Here is a 15,818-nt window from a genome sequence, read left to right as displayed (position 1 = left end):
ATCTAATTATCCCTCAAATTGCTATCGATGACAAGTCCGACGGTCGAGAATTTTGACCTAAATATTAAACGAAACTACACGGTTCTCTCCCATTTACTCGAAATAAAATTCCAGCTTAATATTCTGGGATTCCATCACAACAATGAACACACGTAGCGATTGCCTAACTAAATAATAAACCTGCAGAACTATAGAATGTAGACATCCAAGAATATAGTGAAAATTACGAAATGTCGTTTGTAAACATTGTAGGTGGAGCTGCAGATGAATGGTGAACTGAAATTCGCATTTTAGATTAATTAATACAATTTGAAATGATATCGTTTATAAGGATCATTTTCGCAGTAAAAGGACATGATCTAACATAATCTGATATCACAGCACGAATTAACACCTGACTGAAGTGTGTCCAGCTAGCAACAATGCTCTCAATATTTGATGTGTACCCTTACTCGCAGTGGAGACTACCTATCTCTTTCAGTCACGTGACGCCCCTCCTAAGGCACGAAAGCAAAAGGAATTGATGACTTGGTCAAACTAATTCTTGATTGTATATTACCAACCTTAACTTATTTAATCAATTTCTCTCTTCTATACTCCACATATCCAACTCTCTGGAAGAAGGCTATTGTGCTACCTCTTCCGAAAAGTCAAACGCCTTCGAATGAGGGAGACTATCGTCCAATCTGTATTTTATCAGCTTTATCAAAAATCTTAGAATATGTAGTCCATACACAAATGTCTGAGTACCTTCGAACGCACAATCTCCTTAATCCTCTCCAGTCCGGTTTCCGACAAGGACATAGTACAACTACAGCCTTACTTAATGTGACTGAGGATGTTAGACAAGCAATAGACAGAGGACGATTCACAGTTCTGGTACTACTAGATTACAGTAAAGCTTTCGACAGCGTAGACATTGACATTTTACTTGTAAAACTGAGGGCTCTACATTTTTCTCAGAGTACGATTGCTTGGATGCATTCTTATCTTCACGGACGTCAACAATGTGTGAAAGGTAATAATGGAATCGTTTCCTCGTGGCGCCACGTGAAGAGAGGAGTGTCCCAAGGCTCTGTAATTGGTCCTCTTCTTTTCGCACTCTTTGTGAATGACATGTCATCCAATTTAAGACACTGCAAATACCATATGTAAGCTGACGATCTTCAACTCTACACCGACTCTACAGCGCGAGACCTCCAGGAAAATATCGACTTGCTAAATATTGACTTACAGTCCGTTAGTGATTGGTCTGCTGCGCACGACCTGAAATTGAACCCCACAAAGTCGCAAGTAATCCATCTTGGCCATCAAAGTCAAATAACAAGTATAACTAAACGTCCGTTGCCAAGAGTAATCCTTCAGAATGTTCCAATTCCTTTTGTATCACAAGTGAAGAATCTCGGTGTTATCATGGACGAACGCATGACTTGGTCTGCACATGTCTTACACATCTGTCAAAAAGTTTACTCAGCTTTACATTCTTTACATAAATGTAAACATATATTTCCAATAAAACTTAAAAAGAAATTAATTGAAGCCCTTGTACTGCCACATTTTTACTATTGTGATGTTGTTTTCAATGACGTCAGGCCGCAATTTTCCCTAAGGCTACAGCGCGCTCAAAATGTATGTGCGAGATATATATGCAATTTAAGAAAATATGACCACGTGTCACCATCTTTCCTAAAATTAGAGTGGTCGCGACTCCGTGTTCGTCGTAACCATCATACTTTGTCTCTCCTCCATCGAGTTCTTACTACATCTTCCCCATCTTACCTTTCTTCACGTTTCCATTATTTCTCAAATGTTCATGACAGACATACAAGGGCTCAAACATTCAACCTGCTCATCATCCCTCACCATCAAACTGCCGCATATAACAGCTCATTCTCGGTGTTTACCGCACGAGAATGGAATAGTTTACCGGACGACGTCAGAGGAATACCAACTACAGTGTCATTTAAAAGAGCGTTAAGAGGTATAACAGGATGCGAGTGACCTGTGAATTTCTAGCCTTTCAGTGATCGTGCTACTACAATATCATTACTAGCTATTATTATTATTATTATTATTATTATTATTATTATTATTATTATTATTATTATTATCATTATTGTTGTTTTATGTATGTCCTTCTGTGGTGGAATTTTATTTCAGTTGTATTCTGATTGTGTTTTTATTGTGTCTTCTAATATTAATTACGGTATAATTACTTATGACTTTAATGTATACTAATTGGTTTAGTGTAAGAGAAGGCCCAATGGCCTTAACTGCGCCAATAAGGACATTTATCTATCTATCTATCTATCTATCTATCTATCTATCTATCTATCTATCTATCTATCTATCTATCTATCTATCTATCTATCTAATAAAGCGTAAATTATACCGTTGTTCAGACATAAGTTGCTGCATTATTAGAGAGATCCGAAGTTTGAAGCCTGGCATTAAGAGAAGTTAATCTGAGTGATGATTCGTACAGGATATCTGCGTCTGGCACAAGAAAGCCCCACTTCTGCTGGTTTCATTGTTTGAACAGATTGTGGAAAGATTAGCTGATATTTTCACCGTTGCCCACGGAACGTACGAATTTGTATCACACAATACGCAGCTTCCTCTACACGGCAGACGCAACACCTTCGTCATACACTAAGACTTCTAAAGTATTTTCTGCTCTTCTAGCCGGTTGATGTTAATATTTCCTTGATAAAAACGTTTATTAAGTTCAAGGGCTCAATATAATGAAACTTAACATGCTTATCCAATAAATGTGTTTATTAAAGTATTGGAGGAAATGTAAAAGATTTCGGGTTTTTAAAAATAATATTGTGTTTTCTCCTAAATACACCGTAAGATGCCACTCTCAATGACATCCGTTTTGCTTCCAGGTAATGGGTGCTCCTACGACACTCGTGTACATTAACAAAACGTGTAACTCACATATATAGGAATTATGAAGTCTGAAACATGGCCTCAGGCTGTGAGCTTACGAATGCGCAGTGGAATAGTACTACATAGTGCCTATTTACTAAGAATATTCTCCTAATTTTCAGAAAAATTACGTCATTTAGCGGTTTATATAGGCCGCGTTAGCACACAATCTGCATACTCTCACAGACGGGTCGGTGTTGCAAACAGTTCACCTGATTGGTTACAAGACATGAGTTTCATTGTCGACTTCTTAATAGTGAGAATGTGAAATGTTTACAGACGGTCCAACATAATTTTTTGATTACTAGCAAATGTACCCGTGCTTCGCTACGGTATTCTACATTGTATTCGAATATCGAAGTAGATAATGTACATACAGTAAATAAGATTGTTTTAAAATGGGATGTCTCTTAGCGTTATCCGAGAAACAGCTTAGGGAGGTTCCCAATACGGTGTTTCCAATGTAAAGTGCTTGTTACGGATTTGTGATGATAACGGCAGGCTCACTTGCCTACTGCCATTCACAATCGAGTTGGGAAATGTTCATTATAATTGCAGGCCACATCGCCTACTGCGCTGTCACAATCGATTTGGGAGTTTTCGTTACAATGGCAGGCCCCCTTCCCTACTTCCAGACAGATTACGGTTTTCATCAGAATGTTTGGCAACTTGCCTACTACCAGTCGAAACTGAGTTGTGCAGTTATAATTATAATGACAGCCCCCTTTTCCCACAGCCAGCCAGCTTACTACAGTCACACCAAGTTGGTGAGTTTCCATCAAAATAGCAGGCCACTATGCCTAATACCAGTCACATTTTAGATGGATACTTTTGTTTATAAGAGCGGGTACCCTTGCCTACAGCCAAACACAATCGGGTAGGGGACTTTGAAACAACAATGCATGCTCCCTTGCCTTCTGCAAGTCAAATCGAGAAGTGAATTATTCACTACAATGGTAGGCCTTCCTTACTAATGCCAGTTACACAGGTGTTGGAGAAGGACCCCATTCCTACTGCCAGTCAAAGTCGGTGTGGGGAGTACTGATTACAATAGCAGACACACCCTTTCTCGATCGCTACAACACGACATCAGTGAATATATATAGGTCGACATACGAAAGTATATGCATGCTTAAAATATTGCAGACCTTTTTACAGATTGACTGCTGCAAAACGGTACGTCATATCGACAAAGGATTGTCTCATAAGACGTCAGATTTAGCGGGCTAAATGGCTGGTCGTATGATATCTGATCTATTCATGGGTCAGGCTGAGTTAGAAACGTTGAATAGGGTAACATTTTTGTAAGATTATCTCACATTGCATTACTTTTCAGATAATTATGTGACAGCTACATACATAGCATTTGGCTCACATATGGCTACTGGGTGGGCCAATTTTCGTGTAGGGTTTGATGATTCTATCTTTCTTATAAGTGATTGAAAGTATGAATTATGCATGTGAAAAGTCCAAATTTACTTAACATCGAGAAATAGACAAAAATCAAACGTAAAAGGGATACAGATACAACAAAAAGGGATAAGACCAAGGTTGTAGATCACTCCAAATTGAACGGAGATTGTGCCTTCCCTTATGTGATAGAACTTCGCGAAGATCTGCACCATCATTAAAATTGCCTCCATATTTCGATATTCTTCGGGGAAAAAAGTGAAAAATGTAAAGCTCTTGGAAATGTTCTGTTCGTTACAGGCTAACACGTATGATTTTGCCAAAGTTCTGTTTTCTTGTTTGTGTGGCAGATAATGCCCCAATGTGGATTTTGGGCGAGGAGGGTTAAAATTAGGACTTTCAGGAAACTAAACCAAAAAATTATGCAGATGGTTATTATTACCCCTTAAACGCGTAGCTGTGCGAACATTTCGCCAAAATAGTCAATGTACAGGCACACAGTCGTTAGGATTTTATATAGATAGATAAGGAATCAGCTGCACGTACAACATCTTTTGGTCTATGTCTGCTGGACTTACCCTGCCAAACCGACCATTCATGATATCTCCCTTATTAATATTTCTGTCGAAAAAATACACATGAAAAAAAGTTTTAGAAATGGATTTCCAACAAATTTGGTCGATTTCCAGTCAGGTTGGTCATGTACTATATATACTGTGGAAGAGTAAATTCACCATTTCGGTTCCCTATAAACCGCCACTCCATTCCAGGAACAGGAAATGTTATTGACCATTAAATTATACCTTTGGAAAGGTGAATGCTATGTATAAAGTTTGATTTAAATATCTTCAATAGTTTTCAAGTTGTAAGAAATACACTCAACACGGGCCCGTTCTTAAGTAAAGTCCGGTTAATGATATCTCCCTTATAAATCCTCTTACCGAAATGATGCACATGAGAAAAAAGGTTTAAAAATTAATTTCCATTAAGGCAGGTAGATTTCTATTAAGTTTGGTTGTGTACATTTTGTGGGAGTGCAAAATCACGTTTCGTTTTCGTATAAACCCCCCAGTCATTTCACGGATTTAGAAACAGCATTTGCCCTGAAACCTACCCAAGGACATGCGGATTCTAAATATGAATTTTCGTGTAAATATATCCAGTAGTTTCCAAGTTATAGACAAACAGACAAACAGAAAAACAGACACTAAAGCTAGAAATATGCAGATGGTCATTATTACACCTGAAACGGATAACTGTACAGAAATGTCCCCAAAATAGTCAATGCACAGACACACTCTAGAAGTTAAGACCTATATTTCGAGAGTTACTGCTTTGAAACTCTGCGACATATCTGCAAACGGACCTCACCATCAGACGCCTCTTTCATTGTTCTACATGGTTGGTCCCATGATATCTTCTCGTATCTCCTATATCTATATGTTAGATTGAGTTGTGCTTAAAGTAAATACAAAATTTTAATATTCCACCTTCTCAATACTAAAAAATCATTTGATGTTTTTACAAAAACATTACAATGACGTTAAAAGGTACTAGTTTCGGTCCACTGTGGACCATCATCAGCCTAGCCAAATTACAACAGTAAAAGACATAGTGATAAAAATAGTATGGAGAAATGAGAGAGGATTTAAAAGGATGGGATGGTGGTGGAATGACAGATAAAAGTGAAAAAAACCGTATTTGCGAATAATGATAAAAGTAACAGAAGTGTTCACAAAGACAAATAAAATCTTGTGAAGTCACTTAAAAAACTCTTGATGAGATAGTCTTTGGTTGGCAGTTGCTCGTGTGTTGCACGATTGACATATATAACTACGTATATGCTTCTAGAAAGTTGTAGATGTAAGTTCCACTTTTGCGTAGAGGGAAGAATTGTCCGATGAGACTAGCACCAGATTAAAATTGACAAAGTTGAACCTGTTTCTATGGTGGAATTAAAGGCTTTCTGTGTTATACAGAAGTAGTCTCAGTTCAATCGGGACCCCAATGAACCTGGGGAAAGAAGATTCCTATGAATAAAAAAGATCCTCATACCGAATTGAATACTATCCGCTACATTGCCAGATTCAATGGCTTCAATAGCCATTTCATAGAAAACATCATTAACAAACATAAATTTCGCCCGAAGACCACACTTAAAAAAGAACCACGTAAACATGACTCTTTTTCCATCTTCACTTACGTCAATGGAATTCACAAGATCACCAATGTTTTAAAGAAAAAAGGTATGAAAATAGCCTTTAAAACCAACAACAACAATAACACACAAATCTTACATAACACATCACATATTAATAAAATAAATAGGTACACAAAATCAGGCGTCTACAGGATTAAATGTAATACATGCTCTAATATTTCTTATGTGGGGCAAACCGGCCGGAGCTTCAACATTAGATATTTAGAACATTTCAATGCAGTCAGATACAACAAATTTTCAGCTATCGGCCAACATATGGTAGACTATAACCACAAATTCACGAATATTGAAACAGACATGGACATTCTCAAAATAGCTAGGAAAGGACCTCTACTCAATATAATAGAGAACTTTTACATTCATTTAGATCAATAGGCCTACTTTAATGCCAACTATAACCTTAACGAAATAACTGAGAAACCCAATATTTTATTTGACCTTTTCATTACTTATTACAGAAAAAACAAATCGGTCGTTCAAAATTCTTTCTTTAAGTCAATTAAGGGTCCCCCGACAATACAAACACCATCACTTCCTCTCCCGTCCACCCCGCCTTGAACCTTTCCCATCCCTCCCACCCTCCACCACTTACGTCATTCCTCCCCTCCGTATTCACCTACCCCTTTCCTGCTGATCTACTCCGCTCTACGCTCACTCCGTAAGTTGCATTCAATCCAGCAAGTTTGTTCCACGCAGCGCAAGGTGAGTCATCGTTTATATTTTCCGGTGCCTCGCTTGTTCTCTATCCGATTACCCGCGTTAGTACCATCTTCTTTCCCCAGGTTCATTGGGGTCCCGATTGAACTGAGACTACTTCTGTATAACACAGAAAGTCTTTAATTCCACCATAGAAACAGGTTCAACTTTGTCAATTTTAATCTGGTGCTAGTCTCATCGGACAATTCTTCCCTCTACGCAAAAGTGGAACTTACATCTACAACTTTCTAGAAGCATATACGTAGTTATATATGTCAATCGTACAACACATGAGCAACTGCCAACCAAAGACTATCTCATCAAGAGTTTTTACGTGACTTCACAAGATTTTATTTGTCATTGTGAACACTTCTGTTACTTTTATCATTATTCGCAAATACGGTTTTTTCACTTTTATCTGTCATTCCACCACCATCCCATCCTTTTAGATCCTCTCTCATTTCTCCATACTATGTTTATCACTATGTCTTTTACTGTTGTAATTTGGCTAGGCTGATGATGGTCCACAGTGGACCGAAACTAGTACCTTTTAACGTCATTGTAATGTTTTTGTAAAAACATCAAATGATTTTTTAGTATTGAGAAGGTGGATTATTAAAATTTTGTATTTACTTTAAGCATAGTCTCAACTCAATACGGAACCTAACAATAAAGTTTATTACTTTTAATTAGATTGAGTTACAATCATGGGGTGTGAATTTTTGTACAGTTTTAGCTTACTACTTTATATTTGTGAGATTCGTGTGACAGATAGAATCATAAAATTTGGCTATCACATTGCCATTGGTCATGTCAATGTGCGTGCCGAATGTCATGATTCTATCTTTCCTATAAGTGTGCCAAATTAATGTTAACATATACGTGTGAAAGTACAAAATTAACTTGAAATCGAGAAATTCAGCTCTATTTAACGTATAAAGAATAGAAATACTATAAAAATTCATAGGACCAAAGTTGTAGATCTCTCCAAAATGAAGGGCAATTGTGCTTTCTGATTTGTGATAAGACTTACAGATTAGCCACCAATTATCCCGAAACGAAGGTGTGCACCGTCGTTAAAATTGCATCCATATTTCGATATTTTCCGGGGCCGAAAGTTATACATTTGCATAGCTTAGAATATTTCCTCAAAGGAAAGAGTGTCAAGCTTTCGGGATTAGCACTCGCATACATACGGTGTAATTAAGGAAGATAATTCAGTAAAGGAAGTTGGAATTAAAAGAAAATGGATAAAAACTGAGGACAGTCGGATGACGACAAATATGTGAATACCGAGTGAATATATTGAAAAATCAAATGCCCCTCAATAAAATATGCTGGTGTGAGTTATGGATATAAGAAAGAGGTAAGAGAGGAGAAATTTAGGCGCAGGCATTCTTAGGTCAACAGATAAGATAGCCAATGGTGTTATTACTTAAGCTATTCGAGGACGGTTATAAACTCCAACGATATTCCGCCAATATCCCGCAGAATGGCCGATTGACGCTCTCTCTTGCCTTCTACCCAAGAAACAACCATGAATTTGAAGGTATGATGAGGAAAATGGCAATACGTTACTTCCTTACTGGCAAGCAGAGACGTTGCCATGGCAACCTGTACGTTCGTTGTCGGTCTGTCGGTCACACACGCAGACCATGATACCCGCATAAAATAGTAAATTTCTCCCTCTTTTGAATAGTAAGGTAAATTATGAACATAACGAAAGTTGTTTATAATGAAGAGACGTTTCACATACGGTCCACGGAGTTTACAGAAAATCAATAGTATAAGAGAAAATGGAGGAAAACCGTTCTGGTTTTCCTATAAATCCCCGTCTAATCAATTATTTTAAAATGTAATGCATATAGATACCTTCCTCGCGGTGAGTATACTCCAAATATGAAGTTTGGTTGAAATCTATCCAGCCGTTTTGCCGTGATGGTGGAACAAACAAACAAACAGACAAACAGACACGAAAAGTAAAAACCGCCGATTCGGTCTTGAGTTGACCTAAAACGGATAAATATTTGCAAAATTGGCAAAACAAACGAAATTACAGACAGCGGACCCCCTACAAGTTTATTTATAAGATTTTAATTATACTTAATCCGTTTACCCTCCAGGGTTGGTTTATTCCCCGGAATCAGTACGGGATCCCACCTCTGCCGCCTAAAGGGCGGTGTCCTGGAGCGTGAGATATTTGGTTGATAGATACAACTTTTGAGGAGGACCAGTATCTCGGCCATGTGGCCTCGACTGCTGTGCTGAACAGGGGACTTCTGTGGATGTCGGATTGGAAGGGACAGGCAAGGAAGAGGGAAGTAAGTGGCCGTGGACTTAAGATAGGTACCATCCCGGCATTTGCCTGGAGAAGAAGTGGGAAACCACGGAAAACGACTTCGACAATGGTTGAGGTAGAAATCGAACCCCCTCTGCTCAGTTGACTCCCGAAGCTGAGTGAATCCCGTTTCAGTCCTTGTACCACTTTTCACATTTCGTGGCAGAGCCGGGAATCGAACCCGGGCATGCGGGGATGGCAGCTAATCACACTAAGCACTACACCACAGAGGCGCACAATTTTATGATATAAACAAAAAATTGCTTGATTGCATTAGTCAAACGTAATTAAACACAGAATAACATGATCTTCCCAATCAGATAGACACATTCGGATTCCTCAAATCATATCAAAATTGAAAAAAAATATCAAAAATGTATACTACAAGTATTGCATACAACGTTTCGCTTATTACAATTTCGCCGGTATTTCCTTGCCTGCACGGCAACAAGTTTCAAATACGCAAACCAATTTGATTCTAGGTAAATACTTCTTCGTTTTCTTCTTCGTAGCCTTTTCTCAGTTACTTCTAAAGTCAGAACTAATGTAGAGTATGCCCAGTTTTATGGCGGGTTGCCTCTCTCAACCCTATGCGGAGGGATGCACAGTATTCACTACTGTGTGTTTCTAACGTAGTTGGTAGTGTGGGGTTTTACTTGTAAAGGAGGATGTGTACTGAAACCAGCACAAAAACCCAGTCTCCGAACTAAAAAGCCTGATGTGGTTAAAATCCCCGATCTAGCAGGGAATAGAACCCAGAGATTTTTGAACTGAAGGCCACTATGTTGGACATTCAGCCAGGGAACAGGGTACTTTCAAGCGAAGTACAGTGCTGTGAATATTGTGTTAAACATTGCTGGCACGCCAAGACTGTGTTTTAACGGAGTTCAAGTCAGTCCCAAGCAGTGGGTCTCAGCAGGTTGGATGGTCATACCGGACAATAAGAGTAGTTAGACTAGTGACCGCCATTGTATAATATGCCCTTACGAATAAGAAAGCATACCAGTAAATGCCTGCGTTATTGTGCTTTATTCAGTCAGTCGTCAGTAGATCTCGAATTTCTATTCAACACATTCATTTCCTTCATATTATCGTGAGTCTTGAGGTCACTTTACGATAACAAACTATCCACTTCATGTCCGTATCGATATGACAATTAAGGATTCAAAGAATTATTTAGCCACCTAATCGATACCTTTATTTGCCTTTGGCAATTTTATAAAAGCATTAATAGTACATGTTTCGACTGCTTCGTAGTCATCATCAGCTACATTCACGTATGCTTATGTATAAATAAGGTGAAAGTATGCACAATATTATGTTCTCTTATTAGCCTTGATATCTTCTCATGGGAAACTTAATTTTTTTGTCTATTGGGAAACATTTCAAAACGAAGCAGCATCAAAGTTTAAGTGGCTATTGCGAAACCGCAGAAGATCGAGACGATGCGGTAACGAGGGATATTAGGCAAGGCGATGAGGTATTTACTCGCTGAGGTTCAGTGTTCTACCCATCATTGTTTACCAATATCAAGCTTATAGTTTTATGTGACTGTTGGTACCGTGATCAAAGACATAAAACATCCAGTTTTTCAAGGGACACATGCCACAGGGACGAGATTTTCCCTCACGCTTTGACCGTCATTCAAACCACGGCCGTCTTCGTGAGAGGCTAGTGACCGTTTATAACCCTGAGTTACCGGACTGAGTGGCTCAGACGGTTGAGGCGCTGTCCTTCTGACCCCAGCTAGGCAGGTTTGATCCTGGCTCAGTCCGGTGGTATTTGAAGGTGCTCAAATACGTCAGCCTCGTGTCGGTATATTTACTGGTACGTAAAAGAACTCCTGCGGGAATAAACTGTGGCACCTCGGCGTCTCCGAAAACCGTAAAAGTAATTAGTGGGGCGTAAATCCAATACTATTATTATTATCATGACCTTGAGTCATGCCCTTCTCACCAAAACACAGGTACCGACCGGTATTGGCTTTGTCTTCAATGTCATTTGTCCAAGTCTAAGTAGCCTCTATTCCGTATAAATGTTTTATTATAAGAGTTTTTTATGGGCTCGCATTACAGCAGCTGTTAACACCCCCTCTTCCTCAATGAGCTGTGAATGTTACCGACCCAGAGAGTTGGGTTCGCAGTGCTGGTCCTGCAGTTGAAAGCTCGTATTCTGCTAGTGATTTAACGTCCGGCTAACATATCGAAGATTTCGGCAACGTAAGGAAGGGAAAGAGATAGGATTGAAAAGGTATCGGCCGTGTCGTGGAAACGACAAACCACGAAAAGCCATCAGTGCTGTATTCGGGAGATGGTCGGTTCGAACACCCCCAGAAAACCATCTTCAGAAGTGTATTCGGGAGATGGTCAGTTCGAACACCTCCAGAAAGCCATCTTCAGGACTATGTTCGGGAAATGGTCGGTTCGAACACCTCCAGAAAGCCATCTTCAGGACTGCATTCGGGAGATGGTCAGTTCGAACACCTCCAGAAAACCATCTTCAGAACTGTATTCGGGAGATGGTCAGTTCGAACACCTCCAGAAAGCCATCTTCAGGACTATGTTCGGGAAATGGTCAGTTCGAACACCCCCAGAAAACCATCTTCAGAACTGTATTCGGGAGATGGTCAGTTCGAACACCTCCAGAAAGCCATCTTCAGGACTGCATTCGGGAGATGGTCAGTTCGAACACCTCCAGAAAGCCATCTTCAGGACTGCATTCGGGAGATGGTCAGTTCGAACACCTCCAGAAAACCATCTTCACGGCTGTATTTCGGAGATTGTCGGCTCGAACACCTCCAGGAAACCATCCTCAGGAATATGTTCGGTAAATGGTCGGTTCGAACAGCTCCTTCGGCAGCCTGAAGATGGATTTCCGTAGACTTCCTCACTGCCACGGTTGCTACCTCCCTAATCCGAGAGTGAAAGTAAGACGATAAAACAATACAGTGTTACGGAGATATAAACTAAAGCTACCGTACATTTTTCTCAGGCGTATGATAATGTAAACACTGCAGCCGTTAAGTGATGGAAACATCCTCTGTTTGCTTACGTGATCCATATTACAATGTGATCCCTGACCACTAATAATCTCAACGTCTTCAAAGAAAAAGTAATTTCTGAATATTTGATTGGTATGATTTTTAAATTTAAGCAGTCTCTGTTTCATCGAAAGAGCGTTTTATGTGCCCCCAACACAGCTGTCAACTGTCTAGCAACCACAACGCGAGTGCGGGAACAGGCACCGATGCACTCCGATCAACAATACAAAGTGAACAAGAACAAGAAGATTTTTTTTTTGGTTGCTATGGGCTTTACGTCGCACCGACACAGATAGGTCTTATGGCGACGATGGGATAGGCAAGGCCTAGGAGTTGGAAGGAAGCGGTCGTGGCCTTAATTAAGGTACAGCCCCAGCATTTTCCTGGTGTGAAAATGGGAAACCACGGAAAACCATTTTCAGGGCTGCCGATAGTGGGATTCGAACCTACTAACTCCCGGATGCAAGCTCATAGCCGCGCGCCTCTTCGCGCACGGCCAACTCGCCCGGTACAAAAAGAATTAGACTAACGAATCTATTTATCCGTGTACAGACCATTATAGCCAATCGTTGACACCAAAACAATGAGAGAAGGAGAGTGATCTGTTTGATACTGCAGTGTGTACTTTTCCACCTTATTCTCGATCATTAAATCAAGTCCTGCATCCCATACAAAACGTCCATGATCTTTTTTTTTGCTATTTTCTTTTACGCCGCGCCGACACAGATAGGTCTTACGGCGACGATGGGACAGGAAAGGGCTAGGAGTGGGAAGGAAGTGTCCGTGGCCTTAATTAAGGTACAGCCCCAGCATTTGCCTGGTGTGAAAATGTGAAACCACGGAAAACCATCTTCAGGGCTGTCGACAGTGGGGTTCGAACCTACTATCTCCCGAATACTGGATACTGGCCGCTCTTAAGCGACTGCATCTATCGAGCTCGGTCGTCCATGATCTAAGTGATTTCTAATTTTATTGCAAATTCTAAGTCGTTTCATAAAAATACATTCTTATTCAATACATTTCATGTCTTGTTGTCTGGCCTAGGTATAAACAGATTTTCCTCTTTTCCGACACGGGAGAAAGTTTTTCTCCTAGTTGTTATACGTCGCACCGACACAGATAGGTCTTACGGCGACGATAGAACAGGAAAGGGCTGGGAGTGGGAAGGAAGCGGCCGTGGCCTTAATTAAGGTACAGCCCCAGCATTTGCCTGGTGTGAAAATGGGAAACCACGGAAAACCATTTTCAGGGCTGCCGACAGTGGGGTTCGAACCTACTATCTCCCGAATACTGGATACTGGCCGCACTTAAGCGACGGCAGCTATCGAGCTCGGTACACGGGAGAAAGGAACGTAGAGCAGCCATCACAGCCATCTACAGTACATTCTCACTCCTATCATTCCAGTACATACTCACTCATTTTAATACATTCAATGACGAAGTCAGCCAATGTCAAGCTCCACATCTCCCACACCACCTCAGCTACAGACCATGTGTGAAACAGGAATCCGTCAAATTAAACTCCACAATTGTGGAACGTTTATCATGAACCTTATTGATAGTCTTACTATTATGTAATACAGACTGACAGAGCAAATGCAACACCAAGAAGGAGTGGTCAGAACTTTATGCCAATTGCAGGGTAGACTGACGTCACTGAGGTATGCTCATGATGTGAAATGCGCTGCTGTGCTGCGCACGTAGCGAACGATAAATGGGACACGGCGTTGGCGAATGGCCCACTTCGTACCGTGATTTCTCAGCCGACAGTCATTGTAGAACGTGTTGTCCTGTGCCACAGGACACGTGTATAGCTAAGAATGCCAGGCCGCCGTCAACGGAGGCATTTCCAGCAGACAGACGACTTTACGATGGGTATGGTGATCAGGCTGAGAAGGGCAGGTTGGTCGCTTCGTCAAATCGCAGCCGATACCCATAGGGATGTGTCCACGGTGCAGCGCCTGTGGCGAAGATGGTTGGCGCAGGGACATGTGGCACGTGCGAGGGGTCCAGGCGCAGCCCGAGTGACGTCAGCACGCGAGGATCGGCGCATCCGCCGCCAAGCGGTGGCAGCCCCGCACGCCACGTCAACCGCCATTCTTCAGCATGTGCAAGACACCCTGGCTGTTCCAATATCGACCAGAACAATTTCCCGTCGATTGGTTGAAGGAGGCCTGCACTCCCGGCGTCCGCTCAGAAGACTACCATTGACTCCACAGCATAGACGTGCACGCCTGGCATGGTGCCGGGCTAGAGCGACTTGGATGAGGGAATGCCGGAACGTCGTGTTCTCCGATGAGTCACGCTTCTGTTCTGTCAGTGATAGTCACCGCAGACGAGTGTGGCGTCGGCGTGGAGAAAGGTCAAATCCGGCAGTAACTGTGGAGCACCCTACCGCTAGACAACGCGGCATCATGGTTTGGGGCGCTATTGCGTATGATTCCACGTCACCTCTAGTGCGTATTCAAGGCACGTTAAATGCCCACCGCTACGTGCAGCATGTGCTGCGGCCGGTGGCACTCCCGTACCTTCAGGGGCTGCCCAATGCTCTGTTTCAGCAGGATAATGGCCGCCCACACACTGCTCGCATCTCCCAACAGGCTCTACGAGGTGTACAGATGCTTCCGTGGCCAGCGTACTCTCCGGATCTCTCACCAATCGAACACGTGTGGGATCTCATTGGACGCCGTTTGCAAACTCTGCCCCAGCCTCGTACGGACGACCAACTGTGGCAAATGGTTGACAGAGAATGGAGAACCATCCCTCAGGACACCATCCGCACTCTTATTGACTCTGTACCTCGACGTGTTTCTGCGTGCATCGCCGCTCGCGGTGGTCCTACATTCTACTGAGTCGATGCCGTGCGCATTGTGTAACCTGCATATCGGTTTGAAATAAACATCAATTACTCGTCCGTGCCGTCTCTGTTTTTTCCTCAACTTTCATCCCTTTCGAACCACTCCTTCTTGGTGTTGCATTTGCTCTGTCAGTCAGTGTATCACTGGAAATTGTAATCGTTTGAAACAAAATGACATATCATTTGAGATCAATGAAATTCTTGGTATGAAAGCTGAATTTTCTATTCCTTTGCTTATCATTGTTAAGGAGCTGTTTCAGTATCTTCTTTATATTCAATAATTACAGAAAATACACATGTACTCAAGCAGCCAACTTCTGGT

General features: G+C 41.4%; 1 protein-coding gene across 1 annotated transcript in view; it reads left to right on the top strand.

Moving 5' to 3' along the window:
• LOC136865213 (UDP-glucosyltransferase 2) overlaps positions 1-15,818 on the top strand; it is a 62,718-nt gene that overhangs the window by 35,621 nt on the left and 11,279 nt on the right. The gene's annotated exons all lie outside the window — the stretch shown is intronic.

Source organism: Anabrus simplex, chromosome 1, assembly GCF_040414725.1.
Source record: "Anabrus simplex isolate iqAnaSimp1 chromosome 1, ASM4041472v1, whole genome shotgun sequence".
NCBI lineage: Eukaryota > Metazoa > Arthropoda > Insecta > Orthoptera > Tettigoniidae > Anabrus > Anabrus simplex.
This window is presented reverse-complemented; position numbering and strand designations above follow the sequence as displayed.